The sequence below is a fragment of the Cyprinus carpio genome, chromosome B15 (genome assembly GCF_018340385.1).
Source record: "Cyprinus carpio isolate SPL01 chromosome B15, ASM1834038v1, whole genome shotgun sequence".
NCBI lineage: Eukaryota > Metazoa > Chordata > Actinopteri > Cypriniformes > Cyprinidae > Cyprinus > Cyprinus carpio.
In genome coordinates, this window is record NC_056611.1 from 27,899,937 (window position 1) to 27,922,057 (window position 22,121).

At 34.5% G+C, this 22,121-nt stretch overlaps 1 pseudogene; it reads right to left on the reverse strand.

Moving 5' to 3' along the window:
* Window positions 1-2,122: 2,122 nt before the first annotated feature.
* Window positions 2,123-22,121, reverse strand: part of LOC109058625 — a 33,290-nt pseudogene continuing 13,291 nt past the window's right edge.

The following is a 22,121-nucleotide window of genomic DNA, read 5'->3' on the forward strand; positions in this document are numbered from 1 at the left end:
TTATGTCAGTTATGACTTATCTCAATTATTTTTTTAAACTCGCAATTACAACAGTATGTCATCATTTTGATTTTATTTAAATTAGGCTGTCTTGCGTGTAGTAGTAATTTTGACTGACTATAGTAATTATGACTTTTTATCTCATAATTATGATTTTCCAAAGCAATACTATACTATTGCCTTATTCAGTAACTACACAAAAAATGTGTGAAAATGAGCTTATATTGTTTATGATGAAAAAAGTGATTTTTAAAAGGTTTCAAAAGGTTACTTATAGCAAATAAAAATGTTTGAACATTTGTGCATTAGATCAAGCATCTATATTTGCAAGCAATCTTTTACTCAATTTATTTTTTTTTTCGTCCCTAAAGAAATAAATTTTTAAAAATCTGTGTAAAAAGCATGTACATTTTACCCAGATCTGTGGAGATTGACATGTTTGTTTTCACCTTAAGTTTCATCTCATGGACAGATTCAAGGTTTATGAAGGGTGGAAGAAATGAGACTGCAAGACTTTTTCCATTTGGTCTTCTCTGACTTAAAATCCCATTTGATGGGAGGCAGAAATCACACACACTGCACATGAGACATCTGATCTGATCTTCATTTGCATGGAATCATTTCACAGGCATCTTATGAACTCAGAAATGATTCTTTTGATGGGCCGAGCCCTGAAGCCAGCGATCATAATCATATGGAAATTGTGAGACATGAGAAGTGAAAAACTGACAAAAACTGGCACATTCACTGCAGATATCAGAGGGTTCAAGGAGGACTTTACCAAACCAGCGGAGGGATGTCAAGCACTCAAAGAAGCTCCATAGTACCTCCATATGGTCACCTGTTCTTCAATTATTCAAAAAAAAAAAAAAAAGAAGCTTGTAAAGGTTTACAAGAAAGCAATAGTTCACCTAAAAATGAAAACAGCACTGGTTCACGTGTGTAATGCGTGCTGAAGCATTTGGGACATTGAGTCTGTTACTCAAAAAAAAAAAAAAAAAAAAAAAAAAAAAAAAAAAAACACCTTGTATGACTTGTATGAAATATCGCCCTCTCTGTTTGAAACATAAAAACGCAAGTAACTTGCGGAGTTATTTTTTACGAGGGTTGTGCTTCGGCACTGCTCCTGTGCGCGGATGAATCTGATCGCCTCATCAGAGCGCATCTGTTACTGTACATCCACATAAATTCCTTATATTCTACAAAAATGTCGCCTGAACAAGTAAGTAACATAACTGCTGCTTTGTTACGATCAAGTAAAAACGTAAACGTTTTAAAATAAATCACGTCACTGACGTTTAGTTCTAATGATTGCTCAGTCAGTTTAAGCTCTCATACATTGCTAGCAGAAAGTAAATGCTGTTTACCTCAGTGATCACAGCAAAACGACAAAACAACAACAGCAACAAAGGATGCTAGATATCTGAATCAAACAATCAAGTGTTCTTATGTTAGCTATATGCCCACAGAGCCACTAAAATCAAATGTTTTACCTGTTTATGAGTCAATTCGGATCTTGGAGCTGTCGCCACTTCTCAAAACACGCGCCGATATTTCCTCTCGTTTTAGCACAGGCTTCTGCGCTTTCTCTTTACGGCCGATGCAAAGTTTGAGGTTTCTTAGATTTCACACAGGTTCCCCAGATGTTAATGATAATTGTTGTGAAGAACTTTACCAATTTAAATCAGCCATCGAGATGACGCTTAAATTCTAAGCAGCCGTTGTAAAAAGGCTACAGACTTTTGTGTTTACTGATGTGTCGTAAAAACGCGAAGACGCCAATTTCCCGCGAAATTGGACCCGACACCGTTGCAAATCGAGGTAACTGTATTTGCTCAGTAACTGATTTTTGTTCATTTTTAAGCAAAATAGTTACATACTGCAACTTTAATCAAAGAAGGAAAAGAAATCCTAATGCTGTTTCAAAGAGGTTCAATAATAAAATACTTGAATTCAATTAACACATTTTCAGACGCAGAAAACTGGACATCCATTCCTGAAAGAAACTCTGTGTGCCAAAACTCTTTAAAGCACTTATCAAACTACAAGAAGCAAATGATTAAAAAAAAGTAAATTAATCAAGAAACCAAGGAATATATATATTGTGCTCATGAAGAAATAATTTCAAAGTGATAAAATATTTATATGCATTTTCGTAAGTGTCAAACAATACAAAAGCAGAAATGATGAAAAAATGAACTTGCACCTGTAGACTGAATAAAATGTAACCAGCCCGTTAATCGGAGGTTTTGTCGTAACCAGCTTCAACCACAAAAAGAGCCATGACAAACATTTAGTTGTGTTGCGCAGATTCAAAATCCACATCACACTGCATATGAAACATTGCTCTGTTCAGTTATGATTTTGTCACTTCGCTCAACATTTTCAATTTCATGGAGAACTCTTGTAATGCTGGTTATGCATGTTAAATCTGCATTGTAGACATGTTTGCTCACTATTAAAAAAGGGTTCATATAACAGTTTTAAGACAAATGTTACCCACAGTCATTGAATAAAATAAGTCATTTCATAAGAGAAAGGCTAAGACAGTCAGAATGAGTCTTGAGAAAGTGAAGTAGGCCTATGTAATTCCTACATCATCAAATGTAAATGCAAAAATGGTTTTCAAACAGGTTTCCCATCTAATATTTGACATTTCATGCATGCTAAAACAGAGTAACATTGCATAAAATAACACATTAATCATCATTACTATGCAATGAGAAACTGCTCTAAGCTCCATTTTGAGAAACTGATCATATTTTAATGCTATACTCTCCGTCTCAGTTAATATGCTCTTGATAAAAGTAGCCAGAAGTAAACGTAAATTAATGTGAAGACTTTACTATAAAAATGCTTTTACTAAAAAAGACATAAAACTAACCCATTTTTCCAAATAAATGTATCCTTTTTTCTTTCTTTTTTTTTTTTTTAAACACCGACTTCCCCATTATTGCAATAAATTGTAATGTTTAAAACAATATAAAACAGAATAATGTTGTTTTGCACTCTTCGGGAAAATCAACCTATGAATGAATGATGTATAATTAACTCATTTTAACATTGAAAAATTACACACATCACCTATAATAAAACTCACAGACATGTCTTGTCATAAATTAAGGAGGAATATGTCTGTAAAGAATAAAACGTTCAAGTCTTTAAATCTAAATAGACACTACATGGATGTGAACTACTCTACATTACAGTAACTGGTGTAGTAGTTGAACTGCAAACTTACATTCCTGTCTTATTGTTTGTCCTTCTGAAAATGAAAAATGTTTAAAAAAAGTTGACTCAGCGTCCAATGTCGCCACCAATTCTCACACGGCTGAAATCATTTAAGTGTTGTTTAGTCAGAGTATATCTGGTTTTAAGAAGGTCGAGGAGCAAAAGTACATTATAAAACTCCCACTGACGTCCTCTGAAGTCCTGTGATGTCCATCAGCTCCATCAGTATTTATTGTGCCATTCACACTGTCCCACACTCACCTCCTCGATGTCCAGGTTCTTCCTGGATTTATAGATAAACTCGCCGATGGCCACGAACACTGACAGAACGAGTCCGGCCGCCAGCACGATGAAGATTCCTCCGATGTTCTCCACTCCCAGAGCACTGGCCTCTTTACTGTCCTCCTCAGGACAGCCGTTCCCTCGCCACCACTTCTCCTTCATCATGTGCAGCTTCCCCTCTTCCTGTAACTGCAGGATGGCGATGGTCACCTTGTCACGATACGGGGAACCTGAGAGAAACCTAGCGCTATTAATGTTAACTAAAACTATAAAAGAAAACATTTTGCTTAAAATAAAATAAACATTAATTTATTTCAGCGTGTTGCTAAGGTTTGTAATGTTTGTTTAGTTCAATTCAGGGTTATTATGGTTAACTAAAACTGAAACTCAAACTAAAATCAAAAATGTAATATAAAATATAAAAACTTTTCATTTTAGTTAGTTGCAACATTTCTAATTTTAATTTAGTTAAACTTGATGTACTAAAGTGACCAAAATGGAAATAAAAATGAATAAAAACTATACAGACATATATAAAAAACAAAAACTACTAAAAATGACAAAAAACACACAACAAAATTATGAATAAAAATACAAATGAATATAAAACATTGCAAAATATCACTGGTCCAAATTATGGTTCCTTCAACTAAAAGATAAAAATCAAAAACTAACTAACTTAATAAATAAATAACATTATTAACTAATAATATTTATTAATGATTTATTGGTAATATTTTACAATAAATGTTCCATTATTAGCATCTACCTTATTGTTTTTATTGCTTAACATGAACTAACAATAAAAAAAAAAAACTTTTTAGCATTTAATAGTCTTTGTTAATGTTAATTTTACATTTAATAATAATAAAAGCTGTATCATTACTTGAACATTCTTGATAAATTTTGACAGTTTTATGTGAGAGTACCAATAGGAGTGCCGACTCCGTAGCCCTTTGAGTCGATGAGTCCTCCGATCTGCGTGAGGTTGCAGTTTCTCTGGCTGATGTACTCGATGCTGGTGGACTCCATCAGAAGAGCGTAATCTGTGGTCAAAACACGCTGGATTCCCTCTCTGTTATTCTTCACCAGCGCCGTGTTCTTCCGGCTGCTCATGAACGCCCACATCTTCTCGTAGGTGGAGATCTTTGATTTCTGTGAAAGATATATGATGGGATTATAGTAGAGCCCATGGGTTCAATTTCCAAAGATATATATATATATATATATATATATATATATATATATATATATATATATATATATATATATATAGTATATAATGAAAATGTTTATATTAATGCAAGGAGCTGCTTAAAGGTCTGTGACGGTCTTTACTGAAGTTAAAAATAAATTAAAATAATAAAATAACTTACAATACAATAAAATAATACAATATAACATTGCACAACATGAAATAAAATAAAAAAATACATTAATAAAATACAATATCACATTAAATAAAATCAAAATAAATTACATAAATTAAAATAACATAAAATAATAAAATAAAATTTAATAATAAAATATAAAATATATCACTGGCCATCAGGATCCTCTTAAGTTTTTATAAAATTTCAGTAACACTAATATGATAAAAGACAACAATTGTTAATCATTAAAGAATTAGTATTTATTTGGAAATTAGCCTAGTTCATTAACCTTTTTTTGTTTTTATGATTATGATTTTTTTTTTTTTTTTTTTTTACAGTTTTGAATCATCTAATTAAGAACTAAGATAAGGTTGTATTATATATTTAAGTATTTTTAAAATGTTATTTTATTAATCAAATTCATAAAGATTCATAAGTAGATCTATAGATGACATGTAAACTAAGCTGTTTATTATATGGTTGATATACACATTAACAGAGGTGGGTAGAGTACCCAAAAATTGTACTCAAGTAAAAGTAAAAGTACTTATAGAGATATTTCCTCAAGTAAAAGTACTAGTCTGAATAGTTACTTGAGTAAGAGTAAAAAAGTATCGGATAAAAAAACTACTCAAGTAGTTAGTTAGTAGTTACTTTGGGTCATATACTGAATATCTATAGTCTATTCTTATTTGGATATATAGATAAAATTCGATTCTCACCTTCATAGATTATGTTAGATAATATGCGATGGTCAAAGTAGCCTTATAATGTAATCTATTAAATATGCATTTAATTATACTTAAGTATGTTTACTTAAGTAACAGATATGGGTGTCATGCCATAACATATTTTTATATTTCATATCTTTATATTAAATGTAAATATAACATTGAAAGTTAATGTGATATAAAAAACGTTGTAAGTTAGGCTACTAATCTTTCAATGTACAGAAAGAGAGCAAAGAACATTTACATTATCAAAGAACATTTTCACTGACAGTCTAGAGTGCCATCACTCTCAAAAACTCCCATTAAAATCACTGAAACTGTTAACACTGTGATATCAAGATCTTATTTACAGATTCGTACACACATCTGCACTTTGTTGTTTCTTATGAGAGAATTCGCCAGAAAGAGATATTCAGTCAGCGAGCGAGTGAAGGAAGCACCAGCATTTTAGCGATGACTCATCGGTACACCTTTGATTGCCCATTGCATTCATAAGCTCAACAGAATCTTGTGTGATTGGTTATAATGTGCAGCGCTGTAAAAACGCGTCTGTCTCTGGCTCAGCGCCAGCCAGCGAACGCAGATCTGATATTAATCAGCCAATATTATTATTATTATTATTTTTTTTTTTTTTTCTTTTGGAAGCTGCATTCAAAATCCACTTGGCTCAAAAATCTGAGGGGGCACGTGAATGGGCATGACGCCTCTATTATAAGTTACACCTAGGCCTACAACAAACTAATGTCATAGTGGTATCGTGTACTGTAATCGAGTGTAGCCTAAGTTATACCTGTTGAACCGTAGACAGCACACGAGGTGTTCGTCTAATAAAGATCTTCATCGCAAGCAAACAATAGCCTTTGCAGATTTGCTTTCAATTCAGTGCAGATCCAAAGCCACGTTAACTCTGAGTGAACCGCTTCAGACGCTCAGTGCGTGCGCGCAGCGGGAACTAAACGAATCATTCAAAGTGATTCACGAACCAATTCACTGGTAAGCCAACTGGTTTGATCAAGCCTTTGAACAGAATTGACTCAAAAGAATGAATCATTCGCGAAAGAGCATCGCACATTGCCCAGAGAAAAGTAGACGGCGTTTATAAGCATTTATAATTTATATTGCATTAAGATAAAGTAACGAGAGGAGCATCACAGCAACGAAGTAAAAGTACAGATTTTCCCCCCAAAATTTACTCAAGTAAAAGTAAAAGTACCCATCTTTAAATATACTCCAAAAGTATTAGTTACCCAAAAAAATTACTCAAGTAAATGTAACGAAGTAAATGTAACTCGTTACTACCCACCTATGCACATTAAGCACAATTAAAGCAATGTATTGATCACCAGTCAGCACCAGGACCATAACTATCATTTCATAATCAGAATTAAAAGCCAAAACTATTGTTTTCTGTAAGAGAATATTCATAATCTCCACTCCTAAAACCATATGAAATTATTTACAGCCATAGTGCAAATTTCAAGGTTTTTTTTAGAGGATGAACAGTATTTCTTCTGCCAAAATTCATGTTATAGCTGTGAATAAATTTACAGTACGCTGATCTAACTACTGGATTTTCTGTGCTTATGTCTTATTTCTGCCATGAAATCCTTCTTTGCTGTGCTGGTTTAGATCAGTGTTGTGACAGATGTCCTCATAATGCTCTCTTTCTCTATAAGCTGCTTTAATTCGCTCTGTACATGTATTTCCTGCTGGCTGAGGTCCGTGTCCCGCCAATCTGTGCATGTAAAATCACAGGTTTTGTGTCTGAAGGTGTAAATGCTGTTTGCCCATCAAACCTCAAACCACCTGTCTAAATTCAGTGCCAAATGAATGTATCACAAACCACCCACATATTGCATGAAATGTTAAACAGACTGATTTTTTGCTTGTAGAGACTAATAATAATACAATATCAAAGCGAGTTGCCTAACCTTAAAGAAAGTCATGGTGGACCCATCCCTCACAGCACCATACTCAATCTTGGTCTGTTTGGCCAGATCATCGGCCGAGTCTATGGGAGAATCCATTCGCTCCACGGTGAGGAAGGCAGCCAGGTTAGCCGTGTAGGACGAGATGATAATGAGGGTGAAGAACCACCAGATACCTCCAACAATCCTGGTGGACAAAGCCTTGGGCATCAACTCCGATCCTGACCATGACAAATGTTCAACCAGTTAACAGATGAATGGTTAAAATGCTGTAAAAATCCAGAATGTTTTTTTTTTTGTTTGTTTACAATATATAATATAATATAAAATGCATGAAGATAACATAATGAAATTGAGAGCACACATTGACACTATTTTCAGAGTTTAATTGAGACATTTTCATAGATTTCAACACATTTGGCCACCCTAAAGTAGGAAACCATGTGTGTTTAATCTCATACCTTGCTGCATAAGCGCTCCAAAAACAAAAAAAAAGATGTTGTTTATTGTGGTGTTGTTGTTATCAACATCTTATTAATGGTTGCAGGGATGAGGGTTGTACCATTCATACGGGGTGAACCTGCAGAACAGCACCAACACACCAACATACTGTAAATGGACACAAATAAGCACTGTGGCTGATGCATTTAAAAAACAAATTCAGGGCATCTGTTTAAACAAGCTAAATAAATACATGCTTGCAAGCTGACAATTCTAAATTATAAGTTTAAAATTGTAAAAGTCTTATTGTTTTACTTAAATCTTTTAAGTTGCCAATATTATTTGATGAGTTCTAACGGACGACATAATGTTGATCATTACATCAACATACATTGTGTGTAATTTAAACTAAAATTTCTGCATTAATTTAATTTTTAAAATAACTTAAGTTGTCCTGATAACTTGAAAATTGGCCATTAGATTTCTAGTTCTCAGTATGCTTTACATAAGACTGAATAAAGAGAATAGATGTGGAAATGAGGTGTTATACTGAAATAATGGTAACCTAAAATGGTAAATCTAAATTATTAAACATCACTGAATCGACCTGAAGATACAAATTTATGCAAACAAATCAGGTAGAAGTAACGGTTTATATAGCTAGCCTATTTTTTAATACCTGTTTATTATTTAGTTGGAATGGTAACCAATTCAAACAATTGTGTTCATGCTACAAATTAAACTCTACTAACTCAATGTAATTTATTAATTTCAAGTTAAAAAGATGGATGCAAACTGTTGTTATTATTATTTTATTTAAATTTTTTAGCCAAAACATGTTTTTAGGGTGTAAGCCAAAAAAGGTAACGTCACTAAAAATTATATTTTAACTGCAAATGTTCAAATAGAAGTATGATTGAAATTTGCAAAATAAAGACTTTTAGAAAATTAGCTGGCCATTTGCTGGGCAGTAAAACCAGAGCTAATTAACCACAATCCAACAAGACATCAAAAGCATGAAACCGGTCCAATGATATGGATTTTACCTGGCAATGACAAACAGCACACAGCTGACCCCGAGGCAGGCCAGCAGCACATACATCCAGATGTCCGGAGAGAGCGGGTTCAGGAAGGAGAAGACGCCTGGATTGGTGCCATTGGGTTTGTGGTAGAGGATCGAGATTCCCAGAGTCATGAAGGGCTTGGAAAAATCAATGACTTTCTCTCGCACGTAAGTGATGGTGAGTGGCGCCACAGCCAAATCTGCCACCTGAAATGAAGCCAGTGAGAATTAATTCATGGGAACCCTCTTGACTCTTTAAATCCATTTGAAATGATTGACAGATGACCCACAAAACTCTTAATCATTAGACTTACATGATCGATCAGCTCTCTGACCATGCCATTCCACTCTCCTTTGTCATTCTGAGCTCCGTATTTCCCATCGGACACCAGTTTGACTTCATAGGAGAAGCCCAGGATGTTGGACAACTCCTTCAGGAGATCCAAACAGTAGCCTTCAAACCGGTCGTTCCCATACAGAGGCTTATCTGACTTCTTGTACATCACATATGGGTTTTCCTGCAGGGGCAAAAGTACTGTTAGTTACAGGCGGATGGTCTTGTTGATGCACTGCATTGGTTGATTCCTACCAGAATCGTGGTGACGATGAGCGTGCGGTTGGCCATGGAGTCGGTGACGTTGGTGTTTTTGTCCTTGTTGCTGTCTGTCAGGTTAAGGCCGGTGTTTGAGTTCCACACACCGATCTAAACAGATGCAGAACCACATGAGCAAATAGTTGAATTGTTCTAATGCCGAATAGGGTTTATTCTACAAGACAGATTAAGGGAATAATACACCCAAAAATTAAAAAAATCTGTCATTTACTCATCCTCATGTTTTCATGAGTTAAATGACCTGAGAATGAGTAAAAGATGACGCACTTTTTCTTTAAATATTTACTAGAGAGAATGTGTGTACAATTTTCACATGTCTGTGATTTAAAACAGTATTGTTGGTAACTAAAGAGATAGAACAATAGATAGATAGAACAACAGACAGACAGACAGACAGAGAGAGAGGGAGAGAGAGAGATAGATAGATAGGTAGATAGATAGATAGATAGATAGATAGATAGATAGATAGATAGATAGATAGATAGATAGAACGACAGACAGAGAGAGAGGGAGAGAGAGAGATAGATAGATAGATAGATAGATAGATAGATAGATAGATAGATAGATAGATAGATAGATAGATAGATAGATAGCACAAAATTACACACTTCATCTTTGGCAATTTAGGTCTAATAGGGTCATTAAAAAAGACAATAAAAGGATTAAGGGAAAAATGGGAATAAATGTATACAGCACAACTGCATTACTTAGTGGAGCAAAACACATAGAAACACAGAGAAAACATATCTAGAAAGCCTTAAAACTGCTGAGAACTGACTGTATTTTGAGTAATCTACCACATATATTAATGTACAAACCAAGTGCTCTATCATTGCCTTTTTTACATGAACAATTAATGTAAATCCACAACGCAAGCAGTCACTCCTCTGAGATGGTCTGTGTGTTTCTGTGCAGCGCAGTAGCTTCATTCTCTACGCTACGTCACCTCTGTCTGATAGCTGTTGTCACGGGGAGCGTTGTAAAATGTGCTTTAAGAGAGAGTCCTCAAATTGAGCACTTGCCGTGTGATTAGTGCTCATAAACAGATGTTTAATAAAATGAGCTCTCTGCATTGTTGACTCTATGAGTGATGGGATATTTCATAAATGGATGCAGAGCTTTTAGCTGCTTTATGTAGCATTTGGTTTAGAGCCACCCACTGAGAGTTTGACAGCGTTAGAAAAGGAAATAAATTAAGTTTATTAAGTGCAATTATAAATAAGTGGTAAAACTAAGTATAATCCATAACTGAGCCATGAGCTTGCCAACATGAGAGTATATAAGACACCAATAACATCTAGAAACCAGCACAAGAGGTATTAGCAGGTTGAGGGTCATAAATGGAAAAAGTACCATGGTAATACTATGGTTTTTAGGAAATATCATGATATGTTTTGTAAGGAGAAAAGGGACTCAAATGTCACATTTCTGACGTTCAATACAAACCTTCTTCCACACTTTGTTAAAATGACCACTTTCCATAAACTGCTTGTGAAAAGAAAAGAAAAATTTGACATTTATGACAGATATCAGTTTAGACAGATACTGCTCATGCAAACGGGATTATTTTCTGCTTTTACCTTTTCCATGCCGTCCTCTTTCAGACTGATGATGTCGAGGTCGAAGTCTTTCCTCAAGCCGTCTGTCTTGTTTATGATGATCTGTCCAGTCAGTCCGTTCAACTGAGCCTACAAGAAGAGAAGAGATCTGCTTTCATTCAGTTTAGATTAAAAATGAGGGTGTCGTAATAAAGACAGAGATGATATAATCTTATTGCTCATTTGCTTTTATTTTAAATCTCACTTTAGAGGCCAGATGCAGCATTATCATCATCATCATCATCATTAGTTGAGAATGTGTTTTTGGCTCGTGCTTAGCCCAGTGTTTCCAACTTTTCCTTGATGCATTAGCTTACACACACATTGTTATGTGTTTTGGAAGGCTTTCTGCCATTATTTTAATAATACAGTGAAGTGCAGACAGGAAAGAAAGAGTGAGAGGGAATGAGGCTGTGACATAACCCAGATCAGACTCAAACCTGGGAACCCATGAACCAACAACACTTATGTTATCACAGTCCCACAGTATTACAAAAATGTAAAAAAAAATATTTATTTGTTTATATTTTATTTTATTTTTAAAGGTATGTATATAAGGATGGTGTTTCATTATTGTATCATAAAAAAGATTACATTATTCTTTTCTATTCTGTTATAATTCTATTTTTATTAACTGGATTAATTATTTCTAAATAAATTAATTAATTAGCTAATTAAATACATTAATTCGTAAAAAAATATGATTCAATGAACTTAATTTAATGCACTGCATTTAATAATAGAAATACATTATATTTTTTTCTAACAAGCACCTTGTATTTATGTTAAATACATTTATTTATTAAATACAATTATTAATGTGATGATTTTTTTTAATAAAAAAAAAATATTTTTTATTTATTTTTCTAACAAGCACTTTTTAGTGTCAGGACCTTGAGCATAAGCCTTTTATGTGTAATGTCAAATTGAGCTGTAAACTGTCCTTGTAACTTTCCCAAATACATTATTGGAGGTAATATATCTAGCTTTCAGGTTGAGAATACACGCTACTAATATACAAAAAAATATATATTGATTATTATTGTTGTTATTATTATTAATTTTAATTTTAATTTTAATTTTTAATTATTATTATTATTGCTATTACTATTACTCTATATACTCTAATTTCACCCTCAAATTAACAGCTAATCCTAGAGATTTACAAAGCTTTTGCCGCTCACAGATATGTAATATTGGGTCATTTTCCTGAATAAATAAATGACAAAGTATATTTTTTCATCTCATTTGTTTGATTGGGTTGTCTTTGACAACTTTCAGGACTTGCATGAGAATCTCATGATTTTTTGGATTATATTTATGCAGAAATATAGACAATTCTAAAGGGTTCACAAACTTTCAAGCAGCACCGTATACTGTATTTATACATATACATACAGTGTATATATATATATATATATACACACACACACACACACACACAGCCCCATTCATGTAGTGACAGATAGCTAAGAGAAATAATAAATAAATAGTAACATAAACAACAGAAGTGCCCAGAGCAATAGATCAGCTCAGATCTGCAAGGAGTTGTTAGTAAATGGACTCTATAATCAAGCTCATGGAGTGAATATGTGAGGTCTGAAGCCAAATGGAGCGACTGATCTATCCAACACATGATTCAGTGGATCTTTTATCCAGAACATGTTTATTTATGAGGATGTGGTGCTCATATAGTCAACAGACGTTCAAGCCTCGTGTGCAAATCCAATGGATTATTTCTTTAATTTGCTGTTCGTTAAGAATTAAAATGGGGTGGATAGCATTCATAATCTTCATATACAGTAGTGGAGCTCAGACTGACTTCATATACTCACACTGAGGTCACATGATCTTTGTCCAGATTTGTTCTAGTCATTATTCTCTAGTATAAATCTCACTTGATCCTTCCTTTTCTATCACGTCCTGCTCAGATCACATGTACAGTGAGCTAAAATCACCAAAAGCATACACGATTAAACATGCCAGAACCAACAATGCTTAATGTAGACTGCATTAACGGTCCCATTAATGCTCACTAAGATCAAGGTCATCATCATCATCATCATCATCATCATCATCACCACCGCCAGCAAGGGCGTAGGTTTGATTTTGGCACTGGTGGTGACACAACAGCAGGCAACAGCCATTTAACTGTTTGATCAAAATTGCTGCTAGGGACAATTATTTTGGTTAAACTGGAGATCTCTCCTTAAATATGAAGAGGTCAAACAACAGATTAATGATTAAATTCAAATTTCACAAAAATTTTGTGGACGTAATTATAATATAAATTAGACATTGAAGTGATATTCTGATCACTTTTCTGAGGAAGATTCATTCTAATGTGTTGGCAATGTACCCATACAGAGAAATTATAGTCAGATTTTTAAAATGTTCATCCAATCTCATTTTGAAGACGTTTTCTTTCGATAGTTTGAGTACTCAAAAGAAAATATAGGAAAAGTCATTTAATTTGTGTTTCTTGCAAGTCAAATTTCACATACATAAAAATTCACTGGCTCTAAACCTCTCTTTTCTTTATTCAAAGTTGATCTAGACAAGTAAATGGAAACTATCTAATGTTCTGTTAATCCTAAAGCAGTCCAAACTGTATTACTTTTTAATTTTTATATTTGTTTTAATTATAAAAAATAAATAAATCCATAATTAAATAATGGTAGCTATAAATTAACTATGGTTATGCTACACTAACCATAGTTTAACCATGGTGTTCCTAGTAAAACTGTGTAAAAAAAAAAACAAAAAAAAAAACCCTTGGTTAATTTTCTTAAAAGATTTGTATACATTAGAAAAAAACAAAGAAAGTATACACATCGTATGTGCATACTTTCTTTGTTTTTTCTTTTTGTTTTTATGAGTGTACTGCCTTAATAATTTGATGTTTTGTACTGCTCGATAAAAAAAGAAATAAAAAAAAGATACTCAATGTGTGCTCCGAAACCCCAGTCTGAATCAAATGATTCACGTTCTGAAGTTCTGATGTAAATCAAATGATTCACGAACACACTCTGAAGTCCAGACTTAAATCAAATAATTCACGATACGTGATCCGCATAGAAACAGCGAATCTGACCTTTTACACATTTCTGGGTTTCTCAGCAGCGGAAATCAGGTTAACGTTCTCATGTCGGTTCATTTGGTAACAATTCCGTTCAGCATCACTAGTAGAGCAGAAATGACATGCTTCACCTTTAAATGAACACAGCTTCACTATAATGTGTTCAGCCACACAGCATCACTAATTCAGCTAGAGCCATTACGCTCTCATCCAACACACATTCATCCTCAGACTGCGATGCCAACATGCTGACTCAACAATACCTCTTCCAACACAGCAAGCTCTGACAAGAACACTTGGAAGTTATCATTGGGAGAGAGAGACTGTCCGCACATAAATCATCTGCAGTTGTTTAGAAGTGGCTCGAAACACTCTCCAGAGAAGTGAGTAATGATGCATTTAGACTAAACAGACTGAACTCTCTATCAGAGTTCAGAAGCGTCTGACACAGTTTAAAAGATTATAAATGATAATTCGGCCATCATTCCAAACATACATGATGAGTAAATGATGATCTGTGGGTGAACTGTTCTTTTGGTTTTGGACGAGGGTTTAAACAGGTGCATTTACCTCTTTAAACATGCTGATGAATTGCGAGCCGAAGCGCCAGGGTTTGTGTCGGTGACACTGCAGTGAGCTGACGGTGACCTGAGACGCTCGCTGGGACGCAGCAGCGACCATATACACAGCGTCATACATCAGCGCTGCTTCAGTCTGCGGCACACACAGAAATGAGCCATTACTCATGAAACTAGACCACAGGAATCTGTTCACATAACGACACGACTCGCTTGATTCTGAATCAAATAGTGGGTTCAGAAGAACTTAATATTCAGTAATATTATCAATTTGACTGTATTGATGATCAGTTAAGAACAAAACTGTACAGTCGTGGCCAAAAGTTTTGAGAATTACATAAATATTAGTTTTCAAAAAGTTTGCTGCTAAACTGCTTTTAGATCTTTGTTTCAGTTGTTTCTGTGATGTACTGAAATATAATTACAAGCACTTCATACGTTTCAAAGGCTTTTATCGACAATTACATGACATTTATGCAAAGAGTCAGTATTTGCAGTGTTGGCCCTTCTTTTTCAGGACCTCTGCAATTCGACTGGGCATGCTCTCAATCAACTTCTGGGCCAAATCCTGACTGATAGCAACCCATTCTTTCATAATAACTTCTTGGAGTTTGTCAGAATTAGTGGGTTTTTGTTTGTCCACCCGCCTCTTGAGGATTGACAACAAGTTCTCAATGGGATTAAGATCTGGGGAGTTTCCAGGCCATGGACCCAAAATTTCAACATTCTGGTCCCCGAGCCACTTAGTTATCACTTTTGCCTTATGGCACGGTGCTCCATCGTGCTGGAAAATGCATTGTTCTTCACCAAACTGGTTGTTGGGTTGTTGGAAGAAGTTGCTGTTGGAGGGTGTTTTGGTACCATTCTTTATTCATGGCTGTGTTTTTGGGCAGAATTGTGAGTGAGCCCACTCCGTTGGATGAGAAGCAACCCCACACATAAATGGTGTCAGGATGCTTTACTGTTGGCATGACACAGGACTGATGGTAGCGCTCACCTTTTCTTCTCCGGACACGCCTTTTTTTCCAGATGCCCCAAACAATCGGAAAGGGGCTTCATCGGAGAATATGACTTTGCCCCAGTCCTCAGCAGTCCATTCCCTATACTTTCTGCAGAAGATCAATCTGTCCCTGATGTTTTGTTTTTGGAGAGAAGTGGCTTCTTTGCTGCCCTTCTTGACACCAGGCCATCTTCCAAAAGTCTATTCTTCGCCTCACTGTGCGTGCAGATGCGCTCACACCTGCCTGCTGCCATTCCTGAGCAAGCTCTGCACTGGTGGCACTCCGATCCCGCAGCTGAATCCTCTTTAGGAGATGATCCTGGCGCTTGCTGGACTTTCTTGGACGCCCTGAAGCCTTCTTTACAAGAATTGAACCTCTTTCCTTGAAGTTCTTGATGAACCTATAAATTGTTGATTTAGGTGCAATCTTAGTAGCCACAATATCCTTGCCTGTGAAGCCATTTTTATGCAACGCAATGATGGCTGCACGCGTTTCTTATGCAGGTCACCATGGTTAACAATGGAAGAACAATGATTTCAAGCATCACCCTCCTTTTAACATGTCAAGTCTGCCATTCTAACCCAATCAGCCTGACATAATGATCTCCAGCCTTGTGCTCGTCAACATTCTCACCTGAGTTAACAAGATGATTACTGAAATGATCTCAGCATGTCCTTTAATGACAGCAATGAAATGCAGTGGAAAGGTTTTTTTGGGATTAAGTTGATTTTCATGGCAAAGAAGGACTATGCAATTCATCTGATCACTCTGGAGTATATGCAAATTGCTATTATAAAAACTTAAACAGCAACTTTTCCAATTTCCAATATTTATGTAATTCTCAAAACTTTTGGCCACGACTGTAATTACAATATAGTCTTCTGTAGAGCTGCCTTATAGCTTAATCAAATTTGTTTCAAAATACATGAACTTTGCAGTTATTGAACTGAACTGAATCAACACTGATCTGTAGACTGTAAACTGTAGAGCTGCTTTATAACTGAATTGAACTTGTTTCATAATTGAACGTTGCATCATTGATAGATTTTCAACTATGTTGAATCAACACTGAACTTAATTGAATCAAGTTAATTTTATAACTGATGAACTGACATTAGTTGAATAATAACAATGTTTTCTAAACCACCTGCTCTACAGTTGAATTTAACTTGTTTTATAATTGATGAACTTTGCAGTTAATGAACTGGACTGAATCAACACTCAACGGATTCAGCTGAATAATGACACTATTTTTTTTCCATAGAGCTGCTTTACATCTGAATCCAGTTTCATAACTTTCTGACTTTTACACTGTTATTGAACTAAACTGAATTAACACTGAACTAAACTGAGCTTAATAATGACACTATTGTATCCTGTACAACAGCTGAAATTGAAATTGTTTCATAATTGATGACTTTTGCAACATTAATGCTGTTTGCTGTTTTTAATCTGTTCTGTATAAAATACTATTTTAATAAAGCTGATGACTTGATCAATGCTCAATAAGACAGCAGATAAGAATAGTTTTGTCTTTTGGTCAAGTACTATGGCATAACTATGTTTTTTAGACCATGGTAAAATCATGCTATCCACCAAAATACCTTGGAGTACTATCATATCTTCATATATATAAATCATTCAGTATCATCATATATTTACTGTATACTGTACTGTACTGTACTATATATATATATATATATATATATATATATATATATATATATATATATATATATAAACCTTTAACATACATATAACCTTTGCATTCCACAAAAGGTAATTTATATTCTTTAGATTATAAAAATCTTCTTCACACTAAGAAAAAAATGCTTCTTTTAAGAACTGTTCACTGAAAGGTTCTTTGGGGAACCAAAAATGGTTCTTCTATGGCATCTCTGTAAAAACTCCCTTTGGAACATTTATTTTTAAGAAAATACATAGACAGAGAGAGTGGACAGACTGTCATCATTCCATCCAGCAGGCCTGTCTCGGGTTTGGGTGGAGCCTGCAGTCGCTCCATGGACCATTTCTCCACCACTGACGCCACATGAGGATTGTCGATGTTGAGCAGACGGAAACCCGTCATGTTCACGCCACTGTATCGGTACGGCTCCAGGTCCAACGCAAACAGATCCTGAAGTGTGTCATACAGTTACATCAATACATGAAGTTTAACAATAGATTCCTTTTCTGAAAATGCTGCTTGATTTCTAGCTGTAGAGCACGGTATGGATGACCTATTTTTGTAGACCTAAACCCAGAAACGAGATTTTAGGAGTTATGCTTTTAACATCCTGAAGTCAATGAATGAGATTTTGGAAAATGCCTAAAATACAGTTTGTGGTGAACACAAGCTCAAGATATTTTCAAGTTTTATTCTATAACATAAAATACCTCAGCAAATAGGTATTTAAAAAGAACCTTTTATTTGTCTTGTGAAAGGTAAACTCATCTATCTATAGTCACTTTCACAGCCTCGTGTTTATAATTGCGCTCTTGCCAAATATACTAATTCAATTTTTTAGTGAAACCATGTGTGACCGTGGTGTAGTTTGTTTATAGTCTACATTTAGCTTTTTACTTGTGGCAGTTGCATTTAGGCTTCAGGATTCATAATAGTTGTGAAGATTATCATGATGAACAAAACATGTAAGAATCTTAAACTTTCGTTGGTCCTAGAGCTTATTTTCTGCAATAATCTGAAAGGCAATGGAAAAAATCATATTGGGTTTTTGTCGAGGAAACCAGAGTGATGCGAATTTCCAGATTGGCCTACAAAAATATGTCATTCCTGCAGCACTTTATTGACTAAAAACAAAATGCACATCAGCAGAACCAGCCTTGTTGCAATTTCAAATCAAAACAATGACAGAACCAAAGAAAAACTCCATATATGAAACTCACCAGAGTGGTAAAGAAGAAATGGTAATATTCAGTCATCATGCCCATAGACAAGAGCTACAGCAGAAAGAGAGAGAGAGAGAAGTTAAACCTCCATCTACACCAGCATCCTCCATTCAAACAGATATTACATCACTCATATTATGAACAAATAACCCACAGATTTCACATAATTTGTGATTATTCTTTTCCTCATTCCCATTGTTAGGTTGAGTAAAGGATCTGCTGTAACAGGAAGCATGCGTTAGATATCTAGAGCATATCTGTATCTTTTAGAAAATAGGTCAAGAAATGTTTTTAAAAACAAAATGGGACAATCAAATGCATCACAACTGATAGGGATTTAGTTTAGGGATTAGTAGTATTTTTTATTGCTGTAACACAATAAATAGGATTTGAGGAAGTCAGTGCATGGCATCAGACATCACTGAATAATGTAACAATATCTCACAATATCAGAATCAACACAGGTGTTGTGCCTATAAAATTTTACTTTAAACTTTTTTCAGAACTTTCTTTACAATCTTTGCTTTTCCAGTCCAAAATGAGTCGTATTCAAAATTCAAGATGCGTTCAAACATTCTAATTTGAAATGCAAATCTTCGTCCTGTTTGGTACCTCAATTTAAATTCAAAACTAAATTGGAATTTAAAAGGGAATCTCAATTAAGTTCGGTCCTGGTGTATTACCTGTTTGAGGACGTCCGCTGCAGTCTGGTACGAGCAGTCAAAGATGACACAAAACTCTTTCCCCTTCTTCATCTCTTTAAGAAGTGGTCGAGCATCTTTACTTCCCATCGGTAACTGTCGGATTTTGATCTTGATGCTGTAGCGTGACGGAGCCTTGATCAACTCCTGAAGACGAATTAGCCCTAAAAATATTACATAGACAAAATCAACAAAGATTATAGAAACAAAAAATTAATACTTTTATTTAGCAAATGTGAAAGTTAAGACGTATAATCTTAGAAATGTTTCAAAGAAGTATGGTTCTTTTGAACTTTCTAGTCATTAAATAGTCCTGAAATAAAATGTATCATGGTTTCCACAAAAATATGAAGCAGCACAACTGTTTTCAACACTGAAATTATAAGAAATCAGCATATTAGAATGATTTCTGAATGGAATAATAATTCTTAAATTCAGCTTTGATCACAGGAATAAACATTTTAAAACACATTCAAACAGAAAACAGTTATATTATTTTAATAATATTTCACAATATTACTGATTTTACTGCATTTTTAATCAAATAAATGTAGCCTTGGTAAAAAAAAAATATTATGTTTTAAAAAAATATTACAGTAGTGTAGAGTGTTAATTGAGTTAATCAAGTTCTGCTTTGACTCAGATTTAGCACATAACATTTTAAAGCTGATTTTCAGCTTTAATTCAAATATTCATCATCTCAAATTAAACAGGAAAAATATTTTTAAGCCCTTACAAATTACACACAGTTAATCATATCCAAATCTTTTTTAATAATGAAGAAAAGTCATTTCAGCAAACAAATTATTCCAGATATGATCTCGAGGTAAATATTTATCACACCAGTTTCTGCAAAAATGTCAAATTCAGAGCCAAAATGTGAATTATGAAAATTTTTCATAAAGCATTGAGATCTTAGCAACCATCAGTCACTCACAGGATGGTTGATAATTATGGTATATACACATTAATATGATTCCTGCACACATGGAAAAGTTCAATATAATTCTATTTAATTATATCACTGCTGTATGAGGCCATTACATATGTGTGTGTGTTTCCTGTGTTCCATCTCATGCAAATAACTGTCTCATCTGTGTCTGTTTTATATCACACATTTATTTTTTTAGAAGAAGCATACACGCCAAAGTTGATATTTGTGTTATATCTGAGAACGCCACGTTCCTAAGCAATGAATGAGAAATTTCTGAGTAATAAAAATCAGCCGTCGCACCTGTTGCGTCCTCGTACACCACCGTCACTGCTTTCCATTTGTAGAACTGCACGATGTCGAGCACGGCGCGGCTGATGGAGGCGTAATCTGGGTACAGGTTGATGTAGAAACTGTCCTTGTTGTCCACAGATGGGTGTTTCCAGCGGGTCTGGATGTGGGGAACCTCCAGAGCGTTGCAGATGGACTGGACCGCACTCACTGAAGAACTGTGGGACGGCCCGAACACGGCGGCCACACCGAGAGCCAGCTGATCACAGGCTGCCATTGAGAAAAGAACATCACTCACTTTATTAACAAACTTTTATGTCAAAATAAAGTCTCTTAAGTATGCCATTCATGGGTTTGTTTCTCCCAAAGTGTAAACACTGAGCCTCCCAGGCACCATAAAATACCACCATCATTTATCCTTTATTTTTCTACGAAGGTCCCATTGTGATTGAATGAAATCTCTTCTTCCAGGAAGTCCTGGCCAAGATGACCATACAGAAGTTTCACATAAATTAAAAAAAGTAACTTATACAAGACACAAAACAAAATTATATATGACCAAAGCAAAACAGTATTCATAAATCAACAGCTTAATTAAAACAAGGTTGATTCATTACATGCTACAATTAATTATTAAAAAATATTCAAAGAAGGAATTGCTTCTAAAAGAGTAATAATTTGAAAATCGTTCCACATCTAAGGAGCATAGTAAGAGAAAGCTGATTTTCCATGTTCTGAATACACCCCAGGTACTTCTTATTGAATCCCAATTGATGATCTGGTGGAGTGCTTCTTTCTACTTAAGTATAAAAGACTTGTAATATACTTTGGAAGCAAAGTATAGTTTAGCCTTGCTACCTTAAATTTTTAAATACAATAAAATTGGCTGTACAAGTTATTTCAACTTATTTTGAAAATCTTGCCTAGTTGGATCTTGTTGAAATTTACAAATGTTGCCATGACTTACTGATCATCAATTTTTTTTACAGTGTATTACAGTGCAATTTATAGAAGCTCGTTTCTGCCACAAGATTAAAAAAAAAAGGTAATTGCAACTTTTTATCTTTTTTATTCAGTGGCAAAATACAAAATAATAGAATTTCAAGATGTAAATTCAGTATTCAGAGAAAGAAAAAAAAGTGAGATATAAACTTGGAAATATGAGAAAAAAGTTAGCAATTCTGAGTTTATATCTCATAATTCTGACATTTTCTAAAAAAAAAGAAAAGTCTAAATCGTGAGATAAAACGTCACAATTAAATGTTTTATTCCGTGGTGAAAACAGGCTCCCATAGCAATTATATAAAAACAAAGTAATGGGACACTAAAACAAATTTGCTGTAAATTCTTCAAAGATTTGCAAAAAAAAA